Raw genomic sequence first — 12,382 nt, forward strand, 5'->3', positions numbered from 1 at the left:
TATGAATATTTTCATTAAACAATTGACTAAACTTTAAAAATCATCAAAAATAATTGAGTAAATTTGATAACTTCCAAGCTGGCACTCTACAAAGTTTACAAAGTTTGGAGAAAATCCATAAAATAGGGTAACAAGAATTTAGTCTAAAGAGGCCTGATTTTTATTAGTTTGTAAGTTGGGATATACAAGTACCTGACCACGTCCACTTTGTGTAGTATTTCTATTTGCATCCATCTGATGAGATAAAACGTTTTCAACTGATTTGTATAGTTAGTTCGACTATTTGGTGTGAGCTTTGCTCATTGTTGAAGACTGTATGGTGAACTACGGTTGTTAATTTCTGTGTTAGTTGGTCTCTTGTGGAGAGTTGTCTCAATGTCAATCATACCATATCTTTCTTTTCATAAGAACACCGATGCATTGTGAATGCCAGTTGATAAACCCCTTACTTATATAATTTCAGACACACTTGCAAACCAGGGTATAGTATTATTACCAAGAAAAATATCCAGTCCAAAGAGGCTGTTGTATAATTTGTGTTAACTGGAATTCCTGACAAAAATGAATATGCACATTTTGACTTTTTGATGTAACACTTTTCAAAGTTTCATTTTAAGAGAATCCATATTCGATCAAGAACAGATTTATAAGGGAAAAAAAATTTCAACAACGTGGCCAACCTGAATAAGATCTTCCCTATCTGTTTTATTAGTATGATTGTTTTGATAAGCATATATTTTTGTTGTGACAACTTCTTGAACCTATTCCTCGAACTCCAACATTATTTTACAGGTAAATTGTCGGTAGATCAAAGGATGTTGGCATTCAAGGAATAAACCGTCAGAATGCCTCTCTGCAACAAACTTTAAGAGTATTAAAGAGTGCACTAGTTGTCGGATATGCATTGTTTAAATGTAATATCAGTATTTAGTTCTAATATAACCTTAAATCAATCCTAATTCTATTCTACTTTTAAATCATAGTTTTTCATATGTGACGTCACGCTGTTTCCAAATTTCATAAATTCAAATGTGGCGTAATGTTTGTGCCTTTTCTCCATCGTATGTGACGTCATTTTAAAATTTATGATTTACTGCGTTTAGGCTTGAACTGAGTCGGTTGTCTATTCTGTTTGGTCTTAGCATTATGTATTCGGGTTTAGTTTTCAGTAATTAGTTAATACTTCAGTTTCATTATATCTCTTTCATATTCATTTGATAAAATTAACTGTTTACAATAGCATTAATTGTTCTAAATAATAAGGATGTTTTTATCCCAAGCATAAAAACTACGCCATATTCGGCACAACCTTTTTCAACTTTTGATCGTCAGTGCTGTACAACTTTGTACTTTTTTTCACTTTCGATCTTTTATATCTGGGCGTCACTGGTGAGTCTTGTGTTGACGAGGCGCGTTTTTGACGTATTGAATTTTAAACCTGATTCTTTTTGTTATCTATTAGTCATGTGTTTCGTTGTCTAATGTTCTCCTATTTATTTGTATTGTAGTCCTGTAATATTATGTTGTCATTTCAATGTTATATTTAACTTGGCCATTAAAGTGCGAGGTTTGGCATGCCACAAAACCAGGTTCAACCCACCATTTTTATTCCCCTTTAAAAAGGTCCTGTACCAAGTCAGGAAGATGGCCATTGTTATATTATTGTTCGTTTCTGTGTGTGTTGCATTTTAATGTTGTGTCGTTGGTTTTCTCTAATTTTTGAGATATTAAGATAAGACGTGGCACGGTACTTGTTTATCCCAAATTCATGTATTTGGTTAAGTTGTTATATGTGTTATTCTCGTGGGATTTTGTCTGATGTTTGGTCCGTTTCTGTGTGTGTTGCGTTTCGGTGTTGTGTCATTGTTCTCCTCTTATATTTAATGCGTTTCCCTCGGTTTTAGTTTGTTACCCCGATTCTGTTTTTGTCCATGGATTTATGAGTTTTGAACAGCGGTATACTACTTATGCCTTTATTTAGATATGTTTGCGTTTATAAATATTTTTGATTTGAGCGTCACTGATGAGTCTTATGTAGACGAAACGCGCGTATGGCGTACTAAATTATAATCCTGGTACCTTTGATAACTATATACAGACAAAATATGACCAAAATGTCTTTAGCAATACCTTTAACAGAATTCGCCCGTCGGTTTAAGGTGTAATCCCACCAAATCATGGTACGTCACATCCGGTTGTAAACGAAAATAAGTCGAAAAAAATAATCCCATGAATTTGATAGTTGTAGGTAATTAATCCTACATTTTATTGCAGTAAAACCTTTCTGTGTAATAAACATATGTCTTGGGTATTTCAAAGGACTTTTTTTTTTTTTTTTTTTTTTCTTTTTTTTTTTTTGGGGGGGGGGGGGGGGCGGGTATTTCTATAGAATATTTTGTAAACTTAAGGTTACATGGTTACTAAACCTTTTACACTTTTACACAGATTAAATAACGGGAGACATTTGATTGGTAAACTTCCAGTGATGGTTATTTTCTTATATACAATAAAATGTTATGTAAAACAAATTCTATAGTACTGGGCGGGATAAAACTTCACTCATGCCAAGTATATCTTTATTTGAAACAAAGATAAATTCTGCACATTTTTTTAAAGAGCAAATTTAACATAGACTAATAGGAAAATATCAATAGTGGTATTACACCTTGATGAATATTCCTCACGACAATCTCTAACATCACATAATGTAAATGGCACCTCTGCAATTAAGCACTAAATTATTATCGCATTCTTTCGTTTACTGTTTAGGTAAATATGGGTCTTTTTTAATCTGAGGCACTTTATTAAACATATGATCAAAATAGTAGAATAACAAAAATACCAAACTCAAAGTTAATTCAAATGGTCAAGTCCCTAATCAAATGGTCAAGTCCCTAATCAGATGGTCAAGTCCCTAATCAAATAGTCAAGTCCCTAATCAAATGGTCAAGTCCCAAATCAAATGGTCAAGTCCCTTGTCAAATGGTAAAATCAAAAGCTCAAAAACCACAAACGAATTGAAAACAACTGTCATATTCCCAACTTGGTAGAAAATGAGGAATTAAACCTGGTTGTAAAGCGAGTTCAACCTGTCACTTGTATAACTGTTCCAAAAAAAACATTTTATTTTCAACAATGTGTAAACAAAACAATCATACATATTAGTTAAAATGTCACTATTAAAACAATGTGACAATAATTAACAGAAAACAAGCACTTAACCCAAAAAAAAAGACAAGAATTTAAAAAATAATCGTAGCAAATTAACCTAATGTCGGGATGAATAAGTACACAGCCACGCCAAAAGGGTATACCAAAAATTGACAAAACAGTAAAGATTGATAATTTACAACGACAAAAAAAGAACACTATCACTCGTAACTAAGATGATAAACAACGTCTTCACCTAGAATCTGAACTACAAGTCTGTTACGTATTTTTAATGTACTTGATACGGAATATTATCTTATCAAGGTCTTGCGATGTACTTTTTTTAAATAAAAGGCGAGACGTTTTATAACATAACAATGCTTTATAAACTTTCTGCACAGACACTGGTGACGCTATATAAAGTATAAGTAGCAGTGGCAGATATTGGATACCGAATGAGATGATCAATGTATATCCAATAAGAAGGTGAAGTGACAACGATTTATGGCTTAATAAGTATTTACCGAAACGACATTTTACCTAAATTCTATTTTTGCCCTATTTATAAAATAATAGGTCAAACGATTATCTAACGCAGATTTACGGTACAGTTAATACTAATCATGTGAAAACCATGTTAGTTTAACATATCCTACACGATACAAGTACATAACTAGGATATATAATGTCTAATGGTCGTTAACAAAGCATCAGAAAGAAGACCCCTAATAACATTTTTTTGATTCCTGACGCGTTAGCTTAACATGTCGTATTCTCTACATGTTTATCCATTACACCAATTCATGTAAATTAACCGATATACAATTGATAGAATTAACACGATATTTCACGTCTAATTTTCTATTCTGCATTTAACTTCACAACTGGAACGCTCAAATCAAAAAATAGAAATTCAGGTATGTATTGAACATTATGAAGCTATAATACCAAAAGAGGACTAAAAATATAGTTTTATCCATCTGTATCTTTGTCTGAGGAAGTTTGAGCCTAAGATAATGATTCTTATAATTCTAAATTTATTTACGAAAATTTTAGTTAAGCCTGTTTTGAATCATTGGTCGTAGATATACCACCTAAACCAAGGATACATCAAATAAATGCTATCCAATATTTACAGTCTAAATAAGAGAACGTATCATCTTATTTCATTCAAGACATGCTACAAATAACACTTTTCCTTGCAAAGAGGGTACTGCATTTGCAACGGCGCATTCAGCTTGAAAACCAATTTTATCACCAGCCCAGTCAGCACTTCGGTTTTGACATAAATATCAATTGTATGGTCATTTTTATAAATTTCCTGTTACAAAACTTTGATTATTTTGGAAAACTAAGGATTTTCTTATCCCAGGATTTGATAACCATAGCCTTATTTGGCACAACTTTTTTGGAATTTTGGTCCTTAATGCTCTTCAACTTTGTACTTTTTTGGCTTTATAACTATTTTGATCTGAGCACACTGATGAGTCTTATGAAGACGAAACACGCGTCTGGCTTATCAAATTATAATCCTGGTACCTTTGATAACTATTGGCGACGAGTAGAGAAGTTCAAACGGACATTAGTGATCGTGTAACAAACGTTGGTAATGTCTTTTGAATTAATGCGAGGTGATGTAACGTGTTAATGTCATACAACTTTTGTTAACTTTGGTATTCTCTGTGAGATTAAACGCGTCTGGCGTATTAAATTATTATCCTGGTACCTTTGATAACTATTAAAGTTTTGAATTTCTATTATTAACGCCATGATATTTACAAAAGCAATAAAAATTGTCTCGAAAGCTTTTTATCGAGAGAAAGTCTTAAGATCTTCATCTTTATTTCAGTACATTTAAGAAAATTTTAAATCATACTCGTAAATAAAAGTCGTATTAAAATGTTTGGAGATGAGTTTTAAGTTAATAACAATAAATGATTCCATAGTTTGTCAAATAAGCAGGAGACTTGGCTTGCCATAAAACCAGGTTCAACACAACATTTTTTTTTAAATGTTCTATATTAATAAAGGAATATGACAGTTGTTATCAAATCGTTCGTTTCTATGATTTGTTTGTTGTTTTTTCGTAAGAGTTCAGTGTTTATGTTAATCCGTTGATGTTTTTCCCTCGGTTGGATTTCTGACCCGGGTTTGTTTTTCGCTTAATCGATGTATTACTAGTGCACAACGGTATACTACTAGTTTCGTACTTTAATAAAGATACAACTATTGTACAAAAAAAATATCAGTAATAGAAGGGTTAAAGAGAAAACATATAGTAAAACAGGAAATATAATAAGGTCGGTCATTAGCGCTTAGGGGAAATAATCGATTTTGACGCATTTCGAAATAGGTAATGATAAAATGTATTTAATGTTTATATCCTCATTCAATGTATTTATGTATATATATATATAGAAAACTAGCACAATTATTTGGTTTTCACAAGTTTATGTATATATGTCTATATAAATAATTAAAATTTCCATACTTTTATATAAGCTCTGTGAAATGTTATAGTATAATGGCCAAAGGGTTTGCATTAATATCTAAGCTTGGCTATTAATTAGAAATATTATCCAAATAAAACTATTTAGATATATGTTTTATTGTATTTAAGCTTTATACAAACAGTTAACTTAATAACTTTACATACAAATGTATATGCTATTAAATATTTAATTTGGTATTTTTGATACACGGAAGTAAAGATTACTTGTCTCAGCTGACTGCAGACCTACTTTAACGATGTAACTGTAACAGATGTGCATTCGACAATTAATGTCTAGCCAGTGATGCTCAAGGCCAAGTGATAACGTTTGCGTTTGTGCAAAGGACGTTTTAGTGATGTTCATTTTATTATATTTTAGATTGTATTATACAAGTGGTGAAATGTGCATGGCAAAGGTACACCAAGAGGAATATCGCCATCAAAGAATGGGAAGTGTATGATTCATGCAAAGTTGTTGAACCGTTGGTTTTCCCGTTTGAATGGTTTTACACTAGTAATTTTGGGGCACTTAATGGCTTGTTGTTCGGTGTGAGACAAGGCTCCGTGTTGAAGGCCGTACGTTGACCTATAATGGTTTACTTTTATAAATTGATATTTGGATGGAGAATTGTCTCATTGGCACTCATACCAAATCTTCCTATATCTAACGTTGTATAGGTTTCGTACATTCATTTGACTTTTTGTTTCAAACTTAAAATAGTTATTTCTGATTTAAAGGAACGTTGTTTTTCTATGTTCACATATTCGGTTTTTTTGTTTTTTTTATAGCGGTTAGGATAAAATACTATGGTGACTGCTGTATCCCTAATTTTATGACATTTTAACCTATTATGTCTGTTTGGTTTTTTTCACACATTGTTGTCAAATCAATGGAATTATGTGCGATTAGCAATACAAGTGAGAGGTTTGGTTAGTTATAAAACCAGGTTTAATCCACCATTTTCTACAGAAGTCGGAAATATGATAAGTTGAATTGCATTCTTTTGATATGTTTGGGCTTTTGATTTTGCCATTTGATTAGCGAGTTTCCATTTTGAATTTTCCATGGAATTTTATTTTTTGTTATTCTACTTTTCACGGGATTCCTTGTCTGGTATGTTGCTTATGTTTGTTGTATTTCAAAATATATGCACATTCTGTGTTTTTCCCATTTATCAAAAAAGACTGAAGGTTGGATGGGATTTAAAATCTGTCTGTATTGATACAACTAGTTTCCTCGGTAAGCAAACAATTCATTTCATTTGTTTACTGCTGTCTTTCTTATCTATGTTAAATTAAATGTAAGTCAACTATTCAAATTGTTACGGTTAGATTGACATTAAAATTCAAAAACTTCAATTGACGTATATAAATTATATAAGATTAGACATAAAACAAAACATTTCTATGCAAATCTTGAAATTTAAGATGTAGGTGTTAAGAAATATCTTATTTTATATATTCTGATTACTAACTTAAAATGCTAATTTGTCCATCCCTACTTAAAGGGACATTATTGCAGTCTATACTTAGAAATACGACATTTCTACACAAAACAACCTTTTGAATTTAGATAGCGCGTGATCCACATTCCAATATTTTTTTTCTTTTCAGTATAATGTCATACTTGTTAAAGAAACTGACATGAAATCTGTTCAATATTTCGAGATGATAATATGCTTTAGTACAGGACAGAAACGGAAAATTACATTATCTTTGATGGTTTAGTTCCATTGACAAAAATATATTGAAAATGATTCTCGGTAATTTAATTTTATTCAACAATATGAAATGAATTCGAGGTATGTATTTATAGTTGAAAGTAGAGTACACATTTGCAACTCATTTGATAAGAAAGAGTCTAAATAATTTATTAATTTAGAATCATAACCTTCAAGTCAATGATTTTTGTAATACTTCATTTTTAATATATTCGTTTTATAAGAGCACAACTGTCACTCGGTACATAGAGATGAAATTATCATGAGAAAATCAATTTCATAACGTTTTAAGAATACTGAAATGTACAAATCTTAAAATAAAAACACGTTTTGGAATCAATCATCATTTAATTTTGGAATAGCAATCCTATATTTGACACTCAATCGTCAGTGAAGCAGATAGTAGACATTGTTTTTGTTTCTTTGTAAAGGGTTCAGATTATCTGAGGAAAAGTATGATCTTTTAAAAGAACCACCATATTTGGTCGTGAAACATCAGGAACCGCAATTTTTTTAATTGTGATATTCAAGGAATGATCATGTTTGTGATTAATTGGATTATTTCAATTTCTACAAACATTGATAAATTCGTTACACGATGTGCTTTGCTCTCACCCCATATGGAATTTACTGACCCCATATATAGCGTATTATGTCACTAACACACCATGTAACCAATAATATATCACTGGATTTAGAATTTTGGAAATTTATAATATTACTAGAACACACCCGTGATATCGCGGGTCCGTGACGGAATTAAAGTATATAACTATGCGTATGCCTTATTTTATTTTTATTTTTAATTTATTATTGGTATTGTCATATGATAAAGTCATGCCGATTATAAAATGCACAGTTTTCTCTGCTTTCAAAATCTTTCTGTTTGAACCCGTCGACCTGGAACCTATCAATTATTGGTAATATTAATAATTTGGAAAACAAAAGGGCCTGGAATGGAATATTATTTATTCAATAGTATACAGCAAAATTCTAAATACACCGTTTGGTGGTGCGCCTGTCAGATGCGGAACGTGCAGATAAGGTAATAGGTAACCGGTGAATATACTATTGGTAACGGTATCGGACTCGACCCGGAACTTCCTAATTATTCGCAATATCAATTACGCGGAAAACGAAAGAGACTGGAGTGGTGTAATTTTTAATCTACACTTTTGTACTATATTAGTTATATATAAAGTTGAATTCTTTGATTCGTCGTTTTTACGTGATGACGGCTGACAAATTGGACCTCGTAATTTTAGTATTATATAATATAATATAATATATGTTATACTTAACTTAAATGATAAAATTGGCGAGAAGAGTTTTTCAAATCATACAACCCAAACGTATTTAATGTTGAACTCAATAGTGCATGGATTTAACTTTATGGAAATGCATTTATTTTCTTGTGTAACGCCATAGGGACTTCAAATTATACAAGTCGAAGGGAAACTGAGAAAGACATGGTAAATATCTAAGGAGAAACAATCATGCTAAAAAGCGCACATAGAAAACTAAAGACTAAGGAACAAGAACCCGACAAAAACAAGCACATTTCATACAAAAACCTTATATTCTTTTACATGATATGCATGTTTTGATGGCAAATATCCATAAATGCCTATTTGATTTGTTTCCGGTGTTCTTCGATGCAAAAAATCACAAACTATGAAAGATGTCCAATATTTTACTGACATTGTCCTCATCAAATAGATTTTTATGAGCAAACATATATGGAAAATTATAAAAACACCTAATTTCATTAACTTTTAAAGTTAAATTTGGGCGTGAAGTAAGTATAGGAGTAGTTGTATTACCTCTTCTGAGATTTATTATTACCGATATTGTTGTCAATTTATAGTTTGAAATCTTAAAACATACGTGAATTTTGTTATATCACAGAACATATGATCTTCTACGTCAAAATTCAGTCAATCGCATTCAATATGTACACTATATGTTTGTCCATTCCAATTATAGAATCATTTTACTATTTTTATACAATTAATGGATTTGACTGGCCAACCCTTAACTATACAGAGATGGTAATCGTAAAATCATTCCATTACAAAACATATCACAATACATCACCAGTACTGAATGATATAAATTAGGGCGGTAATATGAAGGTAATTATAACTGATTATTCTGCACCCTGCTTGTTATATCTGCTTAAAACATTCATTTATGTGGGGAATGCTATCCCTGTTTCTTTATTAAAAACTCTTGTGGACTCAATTATTTGGCGAATCAATTTTCACAGCATGATGTGGTAAAAATAATGTAAATGGCCATTTTATGTTTCTTTGATCATGATACAAACCACTAACAATAATCTTATATATAACTACATAAGGTCACATAAATCTTAACTTTACATTCGCATTCCTTCCCCTTTCCATATTAGTTTAACATTTAGTTTACATATGAAGAAAAAAACATAGAAGCGAAAGATGCGATGCAGGGTGCATCTATACGTCGAGAGATATTGACAATCCAATGGCACTTGAAAAACAAAAGATGTAGTAAAGATTAACAATCCACAAAACTGAAGACTGAGAAGTAAAAACGCATCAATAAACTGGAGATATCACAGGTGTTCTGAATGGGTAAGGAGATCTTGCTCCTCTAATGGCACCCTTCGTGTTAACTTATCTATGATAAGTACAAATTAGGTAACGAGTTATATAATTGTCTACAATTTAGTGAAAATTTGCAATTCATGGTGTGATTTGCCTTACCAGGAAATCCTATGAATATCTCATACTTTAATCAATAGCATTAAAAGAGCAAATAACAGCAATATGTTAGATATTCAAAATTATATTCTAAACCTCATCTGACAAATGAATTACCTTGTCAAATAGCGATGGTAATCAAGATTCCGATGATGCTAATTGAAAATGTTTTTTGTATCTGGGACGTATGTGTCAATAGATTTAATAGATTTACTTCTATTGTCTCCATAAAGGAATGTTTTGAAAATTAAAACGTATAATTTTCTCTGTAAAGTAACGTTATGAAAATTTAAACGTATTTGCAATACGTGCTCTCCGAATTTTATATATTTGACTACATAAACTTTTGTTTTCTAGTATCTATCTGCATGACTGTCATTTGTTTAGATATTAAAGATTGTAAAGAAATTTAAAATGTGGGCTTTTTCCTATCTTATAATTTTGTCCGCCCAAAAAGTAAAATCACAAAATTACTGAACTCCGATGAATATTCTAAACGAAAAGTCTCTTATTAAAAGCTCAAACACATCAAACGGATGGATGAAGATTAAGTTTAAAATCTAAAATCACTGTAATGTGTTATTTTTCCTTGATATCTTATATTTTTTATTTTCCAAACTTGTGGTTTTGGCCAGTTACATGTATCCATGGTATCAGTGTGATCGCTTTATTTGAGAACTTTGTTTGCAAATCTTATAAAGATTCATCAGGTACGCTTAAGATACAAAGTTTTGAAAGTCAAAAATATAAGAGATAATTGTGAATCAAGCTACGGACAAGTACCTTTATCATAATATGTACAGCTAAAAACGTGAGTTACCATATTAGAAGCTACAGACGAATGTATGTGCCGCATGTATCAAGCTCAAGAAGGTGTTGATAACATAAGCATGTTACGCTAAAATCAATAGGGTGTATTTATACCCAACATCATGACAGTGGTTACAAATCAACTTTTTGAAATATTTTTTTTATTTTGAACCAGTAGTCCAAAGCTTCCACAATACAGTACATTACCTTTTGATGTTAATGTAAGTTTGTCCTAAAACTATTACAATGTCCTTATAAAAATTACAGTGTTTCAACTACAATCGCACGCCAATCTTTATAGTCCAGTCAATCTAGCATAAATTTGACCCTAACCTGAAAGTAATTGCAACAGAAGATTTTAAAGTTTTAATCTTTAGCATTATACCCCAAATATACACAGAAAAAATTCCCATAAAATATAACTTGAGGAAAACTAAAAAAATCACCATTTAAAATTCCTATGGAGATTTGCATTGAAAAGGGAAATAACTCTTGCATAAAAGGCAGAAATATCAATAACAATTGATACAAAATTATAACTTTACCGCTTCTATTCATCAGAATGTATTGATTCTTGATTTTTTAGCAAACTTTAGAGTATAACAAACAACTCTAAAGGTGTTTTCATATATTTTATCAAGCTATACTCTAGATTTCGTAATTTATTAATTGACCATTTATTGAAATTTTTAACATGTCAAGGTAAAGAATCTCAAATTTAATAAAAATAATTAAGCATGTATTCTTCTTTTTGTGGTTTAAAGTTTCTTAAGATAAGTAAGTTGCTGAAAATATATAATATACAGATATAAACAATACCAAATTTTCACATTATTTTTTCAAAATGGTTACAAAGCTTTAAATTTGCAATTTCTTTAATGACAAATTCCCGAAAAAAATTAAACTACCCATAACATTTCGGTTTTGTACATTTCATGAGCAGAAGATTATACAATTTAGTCAAATACAAACTTATAACCCCATCAAAGTATCATATTATACATAAATTTCAAGAAAAACAACCAAAAACTGACTCAAAAAGACTAATTTTTGCAAGAGTCATCTCCCCTCCCAATGTTAATTTCCATAGGAAATTTAAAATGCTGATTTTGAGTTTTCCTCACGTTAGATTTTATGGGACTTTTTTCTGTGTATATAAAAGGCATAATACTATAGATTAGAACAAAAACATTTTCTGTTGCAATTAGTTTGAGGTTAAATCTTAGTTTGACTGGACTATTATTATAAAGGACAGTGAGTTGATTGGATAAAAGTGATGAATTTTCACGGCTATATTAAACTGAATGCCTGTGAACTTGGCCTGGCGTTCTGTTCCGATCCTGTCGAGCAGTGGTGCAGAATCACAAGCTTCTATGAACTGCCATAAGATAGCTGCCATTATGAGGGAAAATATCTAGACATCTAACATCAATGAAGAGACATTAATTGTCGAAATCCGGATATAG

This window comes from Mytilus trossulus, chromosome 10, assembly GCF_036588685.1.
Source record: "Mytilus trossulus isolate FHL-02 chromosome 10, PNRI_Mtr1.1.1.hap1, whole genome shotgun sequence".
In the NCBI taxonomy this organism is placed as follows: Eukaryota; Metazoa; Mollusca; class Bivalvia; order Mytilida; family Mytilidae; genus Mytilus; species Mytilus trossulus.